This window comes from Mya arenaria, chromosome 5 (genome assembly GCF_026914265.1).
Source record: "Mya arenaria isolate MELC-2E11 chromosome 5, ASM2691426v1".
Taxonomy (NCBI): Eukaryota; Metazoa; Mollusca; class Bivalvia; order Myida; family Myidae; genus Mya; species Mya arenaria.
In genome coordinates this window covers 77,896,888-77,910,617 of record NC_069126.1, presented here as the reverse complement: position 1 = coordinate 77,910,617, position 13,730 = coordinate 77,896,888, and the positions used below count along the sequence as shown (strand labels likewise).

Genomic DNA, 13,730 nt, shown 5'->3' with positions numbered 1-13,730 from the left:
ATTACTTAATTCATGCATTGGTAACTTACCACATCTGCCAACCGACGTAACTATGTACTTGTCATCGGTGTACATTGTGCTTCTGAGGTATCACTGCGTTTACAGAATGTTTGTTCAAATGTTGTCTCTTCATTTGAAATTAGATAAGGAATAACCTGCAGTCAAATAAAACTATACTAATTAATCTAATTTTTTCAGCAAATAATGTCATCTTTAAGTACTACTTCAATGTTTATATCACATCTTTTCAGGTATATACGCAAATACAGGGAACCGCCCGGAAGTGAAACAGGCAAGAATTAACCCTGATTAGAGGCACAAGGTAAGACACGTTCAATATTTAAGATACATAATGCCGGGGGTAGGGGGAGGGGGGGGGTACAGTGACATTTACATTACGCACGTGAATGCAAACATTTTTTATTATTTCAACTTATAAAATTGGCTTTATGTTTAAGTGGTATAACTTTTAATTTAAGGTATGCCATCCATAAATTCGTCTTTAAAAGGTTATTTTCAAAAACATTTTCTTAATACTAATCTATATCTTAAATTTAAGGTTATTTCTATCACCAGTGAATACACAACAAAACGTTCACTACCATTACCCCATTGCTCTGATATGTACACGAAATAAGCTCAAGATCATTATTTTTTGTAATATCATACACATTCAATTTACTTAAGCCCGTTTGGTGTGCAAGTCAAAAACTGTAACTGTATGTGAAAATGTTAGAAGAAAAAATGAAGACAAATGCTTAAAATATTAGTCGGTCAGGTCGAAAGAAGTTATTTTGGCAACGTAGCCTTATATGATTGTTCATAAAATGGTGTGCTGATTCATATTAAAACACTTAACCAGGAGTATTACTGCTTTTTATAACTCTATAACTCTTTTTATCTGAACTACATGGCTTAAAAAATCAAACACCACGTGTTTTAGGATATGCCATTTAATTAACTTTAAGAGACCTTTCTCGTACACAAACATTAAGGAGTTGCGCTGGTGTATGTCCTTTTTATACTTCAAAGTGTTATATTTAAACTTAGACCGACTTTTACTCGATTAAAATCGCCCCGTTTGATACGACTTCTTCATTTATAATAACAAATATAATATCTGCCTCATTTTAAATTTTTATTCTACCAGACGTCAAAAAACCGTGGTAAAATGCAAGCAAAATAGCATATAAAACCAGTACGATGTATTACCTACTCTCGGATTAAATTCCTTTATAGTGCATCTGATGAACGTTTTTTTACTGCTAGTGGATATTGGTATCCTTGTCAAAATGGAAAAGGTTTCCTCATATTTAACGAATGAAAGGTTGGGTGTATACTTTACGTCTATTACAAAATAAAAAACGATCTTTGGAAGATTCGCGAAAACGTCCGAAGTCGAACAAACTAGTCGAAAATTCACGATTTAATCTTATTCTCATGTTCGCTTGTATTTCTTTCTTTGACCATTTTCTAAAGACAAGTAAATACTTTGGGTTTTAAGCATCGTTTGATCCTATAATCATAAGCTTATATATTGATTAACCAGACGTTAACAACATTATGATTTTTAAAAGTGTTTTTCTTTTGCTTTCCACTTTCCACACAGGTAAAAATATGCAAGGACCACTATCAGCTTAACATCCCCTTATTGACACTTGTATATGCGTGTTTTCGTGAATTTATTAAAAAATTATGAGGACAAATTATTCGTATAAATTCAACAGAAATGCTTAAAAATGCATTATTAAAAAGTGTGCACTTTTATCTTGTGAGTGCAGTAAGTTGCATAAAAGGGGAAATTGCGTCAACCCAAATCTGAACTACAAGTCTCGTTTCTGCTTTGATAACTCTATTGTCACCCCTCCTTTTCTTGTATGTTTAGCCCGTCTGATCTCAAAGTGGCAGATCTTATCGGATTATCAAGAAAAAGAAGAACCTATTATGCTCATTCTCAGAAAATTAGCAGACGTAAGCTGATTATCACCGCGTCACAAAACAACTAGAAGAACGGTGCGAAGTGATGATTTGGGAAGATTCCGAATGTCTGCATGCTATATAAGGTCTCTAATGCACCGATAGGAGATACGTATAGAGAAAAGGAAGACTGATTTTATCTAATAACAAGCTTACAGTCCATGATATTTGCATACGATTTAAAAAAAACAACATGTGCATTATTATCAACAATTCTGGTACAACAAATTTCAATTATGTACTTATGTCTGTTCAAAATACATTTGAATCCAACTGAGTTGTGTTGCAAAATTACAACACAATGTTTTGTTTTAATATGCATATTCAAATAAATACATGAAATATTGAAACGGTAAAAAAGAAAGGAGAGCTTAAAATTTTTTCAGTGAAAATAGCGTAAAACATGTTTGTTCACACTAACCGTGGTGTTCATTATTCCGTTATTTAGTAGAAATGATAAAATTTGACAATTTTAAACTTAACATAATAATTGTTATGTTCTAAAATAGAGGTTTTATCTGATATAGGTCGGTTTGATACAAACAACATAATAATTGTTATGTTCTAAAATAGAGGTTTTATCTGATATAGGTCGGTTTGATACAAACACCGGTTCTCAAAACATAATACTAGAACTTTTCTTTTGGCTGTTTGTGGCGTGAAGGGGGGGGGGGGGGGGGGGGGGTACTCTAGTTTTACCTTTAATAAGCTGTGGATGAATGGATGAACAGTTAAGACGATATTTTGCGTATGCATATATGTATGAATTAGTATTCAATATGAAAACAATATCTTATTACGGAAATATACTTATTAATGGTATCATCTTAAGACTGGGAAGTTGGTTGTGCAAGGTGTGATGTAAAAATAAGTAATATTATATTATAAAATCGCTTAAAATATAGAAATGTTGAATTTATAAAAGCATCGAATCGTCAAATGCATCGTTATATTCCATGCAAAATTATTGTGTTCCTTTTCGGCCATGCTGTGTCTTGGTGTAAGCAGTAGAGTAGGGGTCTCTCATTGTGTTCTTGTAATTCTAAGCACTTTGCTTACCAAAGAATATCTGTTTGTAAGAAGGTTTTATGAATCGCTACAAAAGCCTACAATTTTAAGACAAATAATAATGAAGAAGTTATTCTTTTTTAAGATAGAATCCGTATTGAATCTTATTCATAAGTTCACAATGTAAAGATGTTGATAGTACCAAATATGACACTTAGGTAATGTTACTTATAAGCTTTCTGCTTTGAACATTTTGGATCTTTCTTCCTACTTGATATGTAGTATGAATATAATTGTGACTGGTCATTTATAAACGTTGTAATAGTTGTATATGGCACGTGCTACGAAAAATTGCATTTAACACGTGACACAATGTCATGCATATATTATATAAATGTTAGTATTAAAGTTAACGATTCAAAGATCTCGGAGCAGAAAGGATGGCGACAGAGTTAGGTAAAAAAAAAAAGATAATTTATTAAAAGGTAATGTATCGTTTGCTAACTTGATATTAGGATTATTGTAAACACGAGGACTCCGCACAAAACAAGTACATTTAAGATATCATTATAGCTTATTTTCATTATAGAAATAACACGTCCTATGACGTTGGTTTAGCTCTAGTCCTATAGCTATCCATCTATAACACGTCCTATAACGTTGGTTTAGCTCTAGTCCTAAAGCTATCCATCTATAACACGTCCTATGACGTTGGTTAAGCTCTAGTCCTATAGCTATCCATCTATAACACGCCCTATGACGTTGGTTCAGCTCTAGTCCTATAGCTATCCATCTATAACACGTCCTATGACGTTGGTTCAGCTCTAGTCCTATAGCTATCCATCTATAACACGTCCTTTGACGTTGGTTCAACGTTGGTTCAGCTCTATTCCTATAGCTATCCATCTATAACACGTCCTATGACGTTGGTTTAGCTCTAGTCCTATAGCTATCCATCTATAACACGTCCTATGACGTTGGTTTAGCTCTAGTCCTATAGCTATCCATCTATAATATGTCCTATGACGTTGGTTCAGCTCTAGTCCTATAGCTATCCATCTATAACACGTCCTATGACGTTGGTTCAGCTCTAGTCCTATAGCTATCCATCTATAACACGTCATATGACGTTGGTTCAGCTCTAGTCCTATAGCTATCCATCTATAACACGTCCTTTGACGTTGGTTCAACGTTGGTTCAGCTCTATTCCTATAGCTATCCATCTATAACACGTCCTATGACGTTGGTTTAGCTCTAGTCCTATAGCTATCCATCTATAACACGTCCTATGACGTTGGTTTAGCTCTAGTCCTATAGCTATCCATCTATAACACGTCCTATGACGTTGGTTTAGCTCTAGTCCTAAAGCTATCCATCTATAACACGTCCTATGACGTTGGTTTAGCTCTAGTCCTATAGCTATCCATCTATAACACGTCCTATGACGTTGGTTCAGCTCTAGTCCTATAGCTATCCATCTATAACACGTCCTATGACGTTGGTTTAGCTCTAATCCTATAGCTATCCATCTATAACACGTCCTATGACGTTGGTTTAGCTCTAGTCCTATAGCTATCCATCTATAACACGTCCTATGACGTTGGTTTAGCTCTAGTCCTATAGCTATCCATCTATAACACGTCCTATGACGTTGGTTTAGCTTCGTTGGTTTAGCTCTAGTCCTGTAGCTATCCATCTATAACACGTCCTATGACGTTGGTTTAGCTCTAGTCCTATAGCTATCCATCTATAACACGTCCTATGACTTTGGTTTAGCTCTAGTCCTAAAGCTATCCATCTATAACACGTCCTATGACGTTGGTTTAGCTCTAGTCCTATAGCTATTCATCTATAACACGTCCTATGACGTTGGTTTAGCTCTAGTCCTATTGCTATCCATCTTAATTTAAAAGTTGCCTTACTTCAAGAATTAAGTACTGTCTTGAGAATATATTCTGGGTTTTGTTTTATTTAAGAAAAAGAAAAACAATAAATGTAATCTATTTTGACATTGAAACATGGGTGCTGAAACAAATTGTGTTTAAATGTTTTGTTGAATATATAATTGGTAATATTTAATATGAAACATCCTAAAAAACAATCAATTTAAAAATAAAAATTTCAATTTTTCCAGCCAACGTTCCCAAGTGCGTAATGAAACGCATTTCCAGAACTCCGTTACCAGTAATTTTCCGCCTGAGGGAGCAATTGATATTAAAATCTAGTGTTCTTTATGGTAAATGGTTAAAGAAAGTATGAGACTTATTTTGTTAAGTTGAATGTAAGCTAATATTCCTTAAAATGAATGAGCGTTAAGTATTTGAATGTGATTTTACGACATATTCTTACCGGTCGCGTTTCAAAGAAATATTCACTTTCGACGTTGTTCGAAACATAACATATACAGATAAAACGTTTCTTATATTCAACTTATCTAAATATGGCTCAAACATAAATACATTTTAAACCGGTGTCATTGAGATTGAGAAAAAGCATTTTGATCCGACGAAAATGTTTTCGCGCCATCTAAATAGGTAACAATAGATAAGTCTTTCCTTTCCAAATGAAGAAAGAGGTTTGAAAATCAAGCACAAAAAAATGAATCCCGTTTAATTAAAATGCATATGTACGTCTTATACGGATAGTTCCTTTCTTTGTTATCGAATGTTAATATTTCTGAACAAACAAATAACCTTGTCTTTCACAAACCGTAGGTGTTAACGGAGAAAAGCCTTTTGAGCAAATGGTATTACAAATCGGATTTCCGTAAATCCCTCTGGATGCAAATCTAATCCCGAATTTGCGTTGACATGGCAGCCAAATAAGACAAAAGGATATTATTTGATTGAATTTTCGCCCCTTTCTTCTCTTCAACTTTATTCTAGTCTTGTGTGTTTGCGTTTTGCCTCGTTATCCCAAATGTATTCCTGGCACACGTGAGGATATTAGCTGTCATAATGCCACAAATTGCTTTAAAGAAGTAAATACATTACAGACATTGACGTGTTATAAGAAATCAAAGAATGCGAGGTTAAAAAACCATATCGTTGCATTGAACGAATGATAGTGACGAAAACATTGATACATGCTGTCCCCATAAAATCTAGATTTGAAAGGGAATTGTATATTGTTATTGTTTGGTTCTTTATCTTAACTGAATTTGGATGATGAATGGCCGACTTTTTAATCTTTCATAGTCAGATAAAATGTTTGCAATACCTTAATCAGTATAATATTTAAAATACCGAAAACTACCGAAAGGAATGGAACATGCAGCATTTTGTGATAATACAGGAAAAAGGTTGAATTGTGTAGTGTTTAACGAAATTGTATATCCACACATACAACAATGGAAGCGACAGGGTCAAACCAATCTGCCAAAATAAAATCCTGCTGAAAAGGTATACGGCAAAGGCCTAACAGGTAATATAGAGACGATTGCGAAATGTATACCAAAGGTAAAGACAGACAAAAATAGTATTTACAAATATATGGTTGCTATTTTGAATTTCATCTAAGAGCCTCCTGCTATATTTATTATGAAGTCATGTCTATCATAAATGGCGATAGCTATGGAGGCTGCCACCTAACAGACACATTAAGATGAGATTGGTCGTGTGAGAGGCACTCCACACAGGGCAAGACCAGAAGCGAGAGCCTCTTAATGATCACCTCTTGATCCACTGATGGGCTTTAACCAATGCATCTCCTGACGAGGGTTGGAATTAATTGCAGAATCATTCCTTTGGGCACCCAATCTAATTGAGATGAAATCAAGTCTAGAGTAATCAAACATACCGCAAAACTGATTAAATCTTATAATTTCTGCGCTTTGGCATTCGATCCAGACGCTCCCAAGAGCGAATCGTTCAAGTTACTCATATATCGTTAGCTTTTCACCGAATGTAAATAATTATAAGTCAGACTTATTGGCTTCTGATAATAGGTTATTGTTTGTATAGAATTGCAAAACTACAATATTTGTACCAGAGACAAAGTTTGCTTAAAGTAAAAAAAAAATCGGAACTATATAAATCAAACTTGATTATTTGTATATCATTTTTGACACACCATTTGAGTATTTAAAGGTATAGAATCACTCCTATAACTATAATTTGATGTTTATTGGACATATTCAATTATCGTTACCGTATACTGCATTTTTATACATTCTGCTTTCGAATTGTATTGTGAAATTAACTGCACAATATTTTAGGGACTGGCGTTGACTTGCTGCTACACTATGGGACCATATTGGAAATGAGTGTAAGTTTGGGTGATCGAAATTCGGTGGGTTGAAGCCTACATTTTAGCAAATGAAATTGCAGATAGACAATCATGAAGTACAAGACTTATCAGTCATTAAAAATTTCGACTTTCGGGGGTGTTTAAAGGTCCACCTACTGCCATTCATCCGATACACACTCCCTGTGTCAGATTTTGCGTTGACAATGCATCGACCAATGAGATTGTATTCTAAGTCAGTTAGATGATCGACGCAATATCCTAATGATTAAGAAAGAGTTCGTTTGCTACTCTTACTCCGCCCATTCTTAAAAATTAAGAATCTACTTCATGTCTTCTTACTATTACGTAGGCTGGGGTTGTTTCAATAACTATCTTATATTTAACTTAACTATACAAGCATACAAGTGATTAGTGTGCATTGATTGGACGGTAACGGTGTTTGCCCAAATGGACGTAATTGAAATCATATCAAAGGGTAAGAGAATACTGCTGCAGCTAATCGTGCAATGCCAGTAGCGCATCAGTATTAATGGACAAGCAACTTTATCATTTGTATACAATAATAAGTGTTTACGCTGTCATTGTGTGCGCATTTATTTTGTCTGTGTGACTGTGCCGGGGAACAGCAAGTTCGTAGTGGAAGTATGCCTGCTTGCGTCAATGAGCAGCAAGCTCGTTGAGGATGTTTGCCTGTTTGTGGCAATGAGCAGCAAGCTCGTAGTGTATGTTTGCCTGTTTGTGACATTGAGCAGCTTTTCCTGCTTGTACCATTCGGCAGCAAGCTCGTAGTGGATGTATGCCTTCTTGTTCCGTTGAGCAGCAAACTCGTTGTGGATGTTTGCCTGCGTGTGCCATTGAGCAGCAAGCTCGTAGTGGATGTTTGCCTGCTTGTGCCATTGAGCAGCAAGCTCGTAGTGGATGTTTGCCTGCGTGTGCCATTTAGCAGCAAGCTAGTTGTGGTTGTTCACCTGCTTGTGCCATTGAGCAGAAAGCTCGTTATGGATGATTGCCTGCTTGTGACATTAAGCAGCAAGCTCGTTGTAGATGTTTGCCTGCTTGTGCCATTGATCAGCAAGCTCGTAGTGGATGTTTGCCTGCTTGTTCCATTGAGCAGCAAGCTCATTGTGGATGTTTGCCTACTTGCGCCAATGAGCAGCAAACTCGTTGTGGATGTTTTTCTGAATGTGCCATTGAGCTGCAAGCTCGTAGTGGATGTTTGCATACTTGCGTCAATGAGCAGTAAACTTGTTGTGGATGTTTGCCTGCTTGTGCCATTGAGCAGCAAGCTCGTAGTGGATGTTTGCCTGCTTGTGCCATTGAGCAGTAAGCTCATTTTGGATGTTTGCCTGCTTGTGCCAATGAGCAGCAAACTCGTAGTGGATGTTTGCTTACTTTGGTAATTGAGCAGCAAAGTCGTAGTGGATGTTTGCCTGCTTGTGCCATTGAGCAGCAAGCTCGTTGTGGGTGTTTGCTTACTTGCGCCAATGAGCAGCAAACTTGTTGTGAGTGTTTGCATGCTTGCGCTATTGAGCAGCGAGCTCTTTTAAAATGCATGGTTGCTTCGATCGGCTGGCTCTGGTATTTATCTGTATATATTGGCCGGACTCTAAAACCGTTCGAGGGGTTCTCATAAACCTTAAAACCAATTTATATTTCAGATGATATGCGGAACAACTATCAAATGTTTACGTTTAAGTCGTTTCTGTTCAAGTATAAGATATAGGCAAACATCGCTTCCAGAAATGAGCTTGTTCAGCAGCATTTACATGTCATCTCATGAATCGCAATCCCTGTTTGAACTACAAAAGCCTGCAGCATGACGTTGATTGATATGTCTCCATACACGAATAGGTTTTTCTGATTAGGAAGCGGCCAACAGGAGCCCTGGAAACAGGGGCTCGCATTAGCAAAAGTATCCCTTTGTTTGGCTATTTGCTTTCTTATTGTAATAGACAGTGCTTGAAGTTGTTGCCAAGTTTTACGATCCGCCTATGCCACTCGCAAATATATTTTTTTCCTAACACGTATCTGCTGACAAGCAGGCTCACGAACACAAAGCCATGCGTTATGCTGTTTTTACAGGTTGAACAGATCACCATGTATTTTTCAATGTGAACTAGGAACTGTCTTTTAGTGCTGTAAAGTTTTACTGAGCTCGGGTTGATCGTCCCATATAATTGTAATTGGATAATGTATGTCCCTTACCAATTTAGTTTGTGTTCCGTTTTCTCACAGCGTGGATCGCTTCTATTACAACATAAATTGGTGCAGACATTAATGAAAACTGCGGCTCCATCAAAAAAACGGTTTCACATAAATCAGCAATCAATCAAAACGTAACAAACGCGTCTCTTGGTCGAAGATCAAAAATGGACTTTTATTATCTTTGCATAATTGATATACCGGAAGGTTGCCGATGAAATTTGTTTCTTTGTCTACATAAAATGTCTTATTGATGTGTTACATTTTTTTAAAGCAAAAGCATGCGAAATCTATCAATTTCAATGGAAATTATACTGAGAAACCATCAGCAGACAAACGCTTTAATTGTTAATGACAAGGCGTAATAGCAAAATTGTTTGTTTCCACTAACCCGACTGAATCTATTTTTTCCTCCCTACCCTACCTTTATTTGACGTATTGTGATTTCTTTTCTTAATTTCCTCAAATATAAATGTGCTTTTTTAAAGTGACAATTTAAAAAAAAAATCTACAGAAATGAACTTCCCTGCTATAGGTCGGTTTGAAATGGAATCCCGGTTGTCTTTTTGGAGATGTTTGTGGAAACAAATAACTTTTCTTTTCTCTTCTTTTTTTGGGGGGGTGGCGGAGTTGGTATGGCTAAAAAACAGAAAACGCACAAAAGCTCACACACGGTTAACATAAACATAACATAACATTAAATTAAGATATATGTTCTTGGTGATGGTAATATCTATGTTGTATAATGATGATGTTGTTGTTAAATAACGCACTCCCTGCTCCTTGTTAATTTCAACAGAATCCAGACCCAAATCCCTAGGAATATCTTTACCGTAAGGTTTTAAGTAACATATGTCCCTTTACCACAGAGTTTATAAGGGTAATTCTATAAAGGTCTCAAAACTCTTTCAAAAGAGGAATTTTCATAATGTCTATACCTCGTGGGCTTAGTGCGATCCTGTTACAAGGGACTTAGTAACATGAGAGCAATCGGGGCTAGGGGGGGGGGGTCACTGCATTTTACATTGTTATCTTAATCATGTGTGCGCCCTTTCGTGTATTTTGAAGCAGGTAGGATAACGACAAATCTTCAAAAAGCTTCAATGTCTTTTCTAAATAAATATTTGCTTTAGAACTTGTTTTTTTGCACCTTCCTTCATTAATTAGTGCCCATGCACCTTATGACCAGCTATCCAAGCCTGTAGTCATGCATTGACAGTTTATATGCATTTGTCCCAAGTTCTACACACACGAATACAAATGTACTGCCTAGTCAAGAGAAAGTAAATTTCAATTAGAGAATTATTAATCAGTTACTTTCTAACAAAACATTCAGCAAAACGGTTTTACACTGTTGCAGAAATATGAATCAAACTACAAAAAGAACACTTAATGTCAATAATATTTTACTATTTGTATTTATCTAATCTAAGTCATTCGCTATGGAGTGTTTTGATGAATGATTGTAGGGCTCTTGTCCTTGAGCCTTAAGACAAGCTTATAGGCACAAGTTGTACGTTTTGTACGTCTTGGTGTGTCCCTGTAGCTGTCATTGTATTATTGGGTGTTTTGATCAATGGGTGTTGGGCTTTGGTCCTTGACCCTTAAGAGAAACTTTTAGTCACGTGTTGTATACTTCTGGACTTGTGCCTGTAGTTTTCATTGTGAAATTGACGGAACTTGTGGGGGGGGGGGGTCTTTGCCGAATCTGCCATTTGCCGAAAATGAGGTTTGATTTAAGAAATTTAGTTAATGAAGAATTTCATATGCTCTTGAATAGTATGAGAAACACGTTTCTAAGATAAGAATGTCGATATTTGACTAGTAAATGCACGAATATACATTCACTAGTTAAACGTTTTACCAAGACAAACACTCAATTCTATTCAATGTATGTTTCATGTGGCCTATATTAATTAAAGCAAAGCGTAAAATTGACATTTAGGACTGTTCGGAATATTCCTGCAATGCAGCAGCTAAATGTCATTTTGATGTTGTATCTGCGTCATTTTCAGCCTCTTTATTATAGATATGTAATTCTTACCCTGTAATTGCATTCACACCTTTCAATATGCTTTTACTTTCGAAAATAATATGACGACTCAATGTTCAGTCAACGAACTATTTCTCTGTATTGTATAGCCTATATTGCAGTCAAATAATGTTGGATTATCCGATTTCGACGTACTCCTTTTATGCTTCGTGTTCTCCCTCATTATTCATAGCATCTTGATTTCTACATCATTTCACTTCCTGTGTTTTCACATTTTGGATTACCGTTTTTTCTGTTCTAATGGTTATATTCAAGTACAAGTTTGCTTACTTTAATCCGTTTGATAGATTTTGATTATTCATTCAGTCATTTTATTGGCATCCTGTCAAATCAAGAGGAAATCGAAGGAGGACTTATTGGACAATTATCAAAATAATTTAACCGTATTGAGCTGACTCGAGAATAGATTGATAAATCACCCCAAGGGACGAAACCGGTCTGTCAGATGGATGGCTGTTCACACTGTAGCAGACAACAACAAGCACATTGATACTGCTTAGCGTTAAGATGAAAGGTTTTTATACCAAAATATGTCAGTCAAAATAGTTTCAAACTTTTGTAGGTAGGTTGCCTTTGATAATGAATACTTGTGCTATTGTATACATAGTATTGCATAGATTATGAGCATGTATCCACATATAAGAGTTAAAGAAAAGTGTTGAAGCTGCACTCTCACAGATTTACCATTTTTACAACTTTTTGTTGTTTTGTCTTGGAGCGAGCCAATTTTTGCATAAATATCTGCAGCTTGAAGTGTAGGAACAGGACCCTTTAGTGATATGCAACCATATAAAATGGTACAAATCAACCCGTCTTTTTATGTGTATATTTAGAAGGTTTAGGGAATAAGACTCAATTAAGGTAACTATTGCTCTCCGGGATACCTTTTAGAGTTGTATTTACGCCTAAGACTGTCTTGTTTATAAATAGTTGGTGTTGGCTTCTTAAATTTGTCAGTCGGAAGGTATGAAGCAGAGGTGTGTTTGTGCATGCACGAGTGTTGTCATATCGGATCAGGCATGCATATCATCAAGGCATCAATTAATCAGTAAACGAACATTTATACACTCATAGAATATACATAAAATTCAATGTTCTCGGATGTCGGAATATTCTTGTCGATGTTCTCGGATGTCGGGATATTCATGTCAATGTTCTCGGATGTCGGGATATTCATGTCAATGTTCTCGGATGTCGGGATATTCATGTCGATGTATATGTCCATGGTTACTGGTCCCATGATTTCAGCGAGACGCGCGAGTGGGATGTCGTCATCTGAGTCAATGTCATTTTGAACAAACGCTAATTGTGCTCCATTGTCACCTCGAGCCGATGCTCCAGTGGATTCGCAGAATGGTGTGAAAATCTATGACACGATCAGGTTCGAATTAAGAATTGATAAATAGGTGTAAAATACCAAATCGGGACCGTAATTTTTTCTTCGATATAGCGATTATTTAGGAATAGCGATTTCGGATTAAAGACCAAAAATTTAGTTAAACAAAGAAGGAGTAAAATCAGGACCGAAAAATAAATTTGAAAAAGAGATAATTTCGGATAAATTGTGTTCGGAATAGCGGTGTTTAACTGTATGTAATATTTGATTCTTTAACGAGTCTTCGCCGACACAATCAAGAATAGAAAACACCGATTGTACCGGCGTTTAGTGCCAAATTTACTCGTTAATTTTTGTTAAACATTGCATGAATCTAAAATAATGTAGTGTTGTTATTTTTAACATGTCCATGCGTCATTTAGCCTTCTTTTATTCAATACGGTGTGTTCAGCAATGAAAATGAATGTGATGTTGACAAGTTAAACATTCCATTTAATTTAATAATTGATCATTTTATGGAACTGTGAGTCAATAATATTAATGACGTCCATAAGTCAGAATCATGTTCAAACTATTTGTCTTGTATGTTTATTCGCACACATTACCAACTTATTTTTATCGTTTAATCATATGCATAATTGATGGTTAAGAACATTTTTTGAATTATTTATTGTAAAAAACAATGATTCATTACAAATAGACACGATATATTAGATTTGGATGATTTATGAGAGTACAGAAATCCTAAGAGAACGATTATTTTTGATGAAATTAATTAGTCTTTACATCGCTTCTTTTCATATTTGTAATGGTGTCGATTGCATGCTATTTGATTGACCTTTTCTGTTTCGGAAATGTCTGTCGTTATTTATGACGGCATGCTTCAGTGCACGACTGTATTTTATC

General features: G+C 35.8%; 1 protein-coding gene across 1 annotated transcript in view; it reads left to right on the top strand.

The window, feature by feature from the left end:
* The first annotated feature begins 258 nt into the window (after positions 1-258).
* LOC128233724 (muscarinic acetylcholine receptor M1-like) overlaps positions 259-13,730 on the top strand; it is a 117,517-nt gene continuing 104,045 nt past the window's right edge. The window contains exon 1 of the mRNA XM_052947540.1: positions 259-322. The gene's annotated coding sequence lies outside the window, so the exon portion shown is untranslated. The remainder of the gene's footprint in view (positions 323-13,730) is intronic.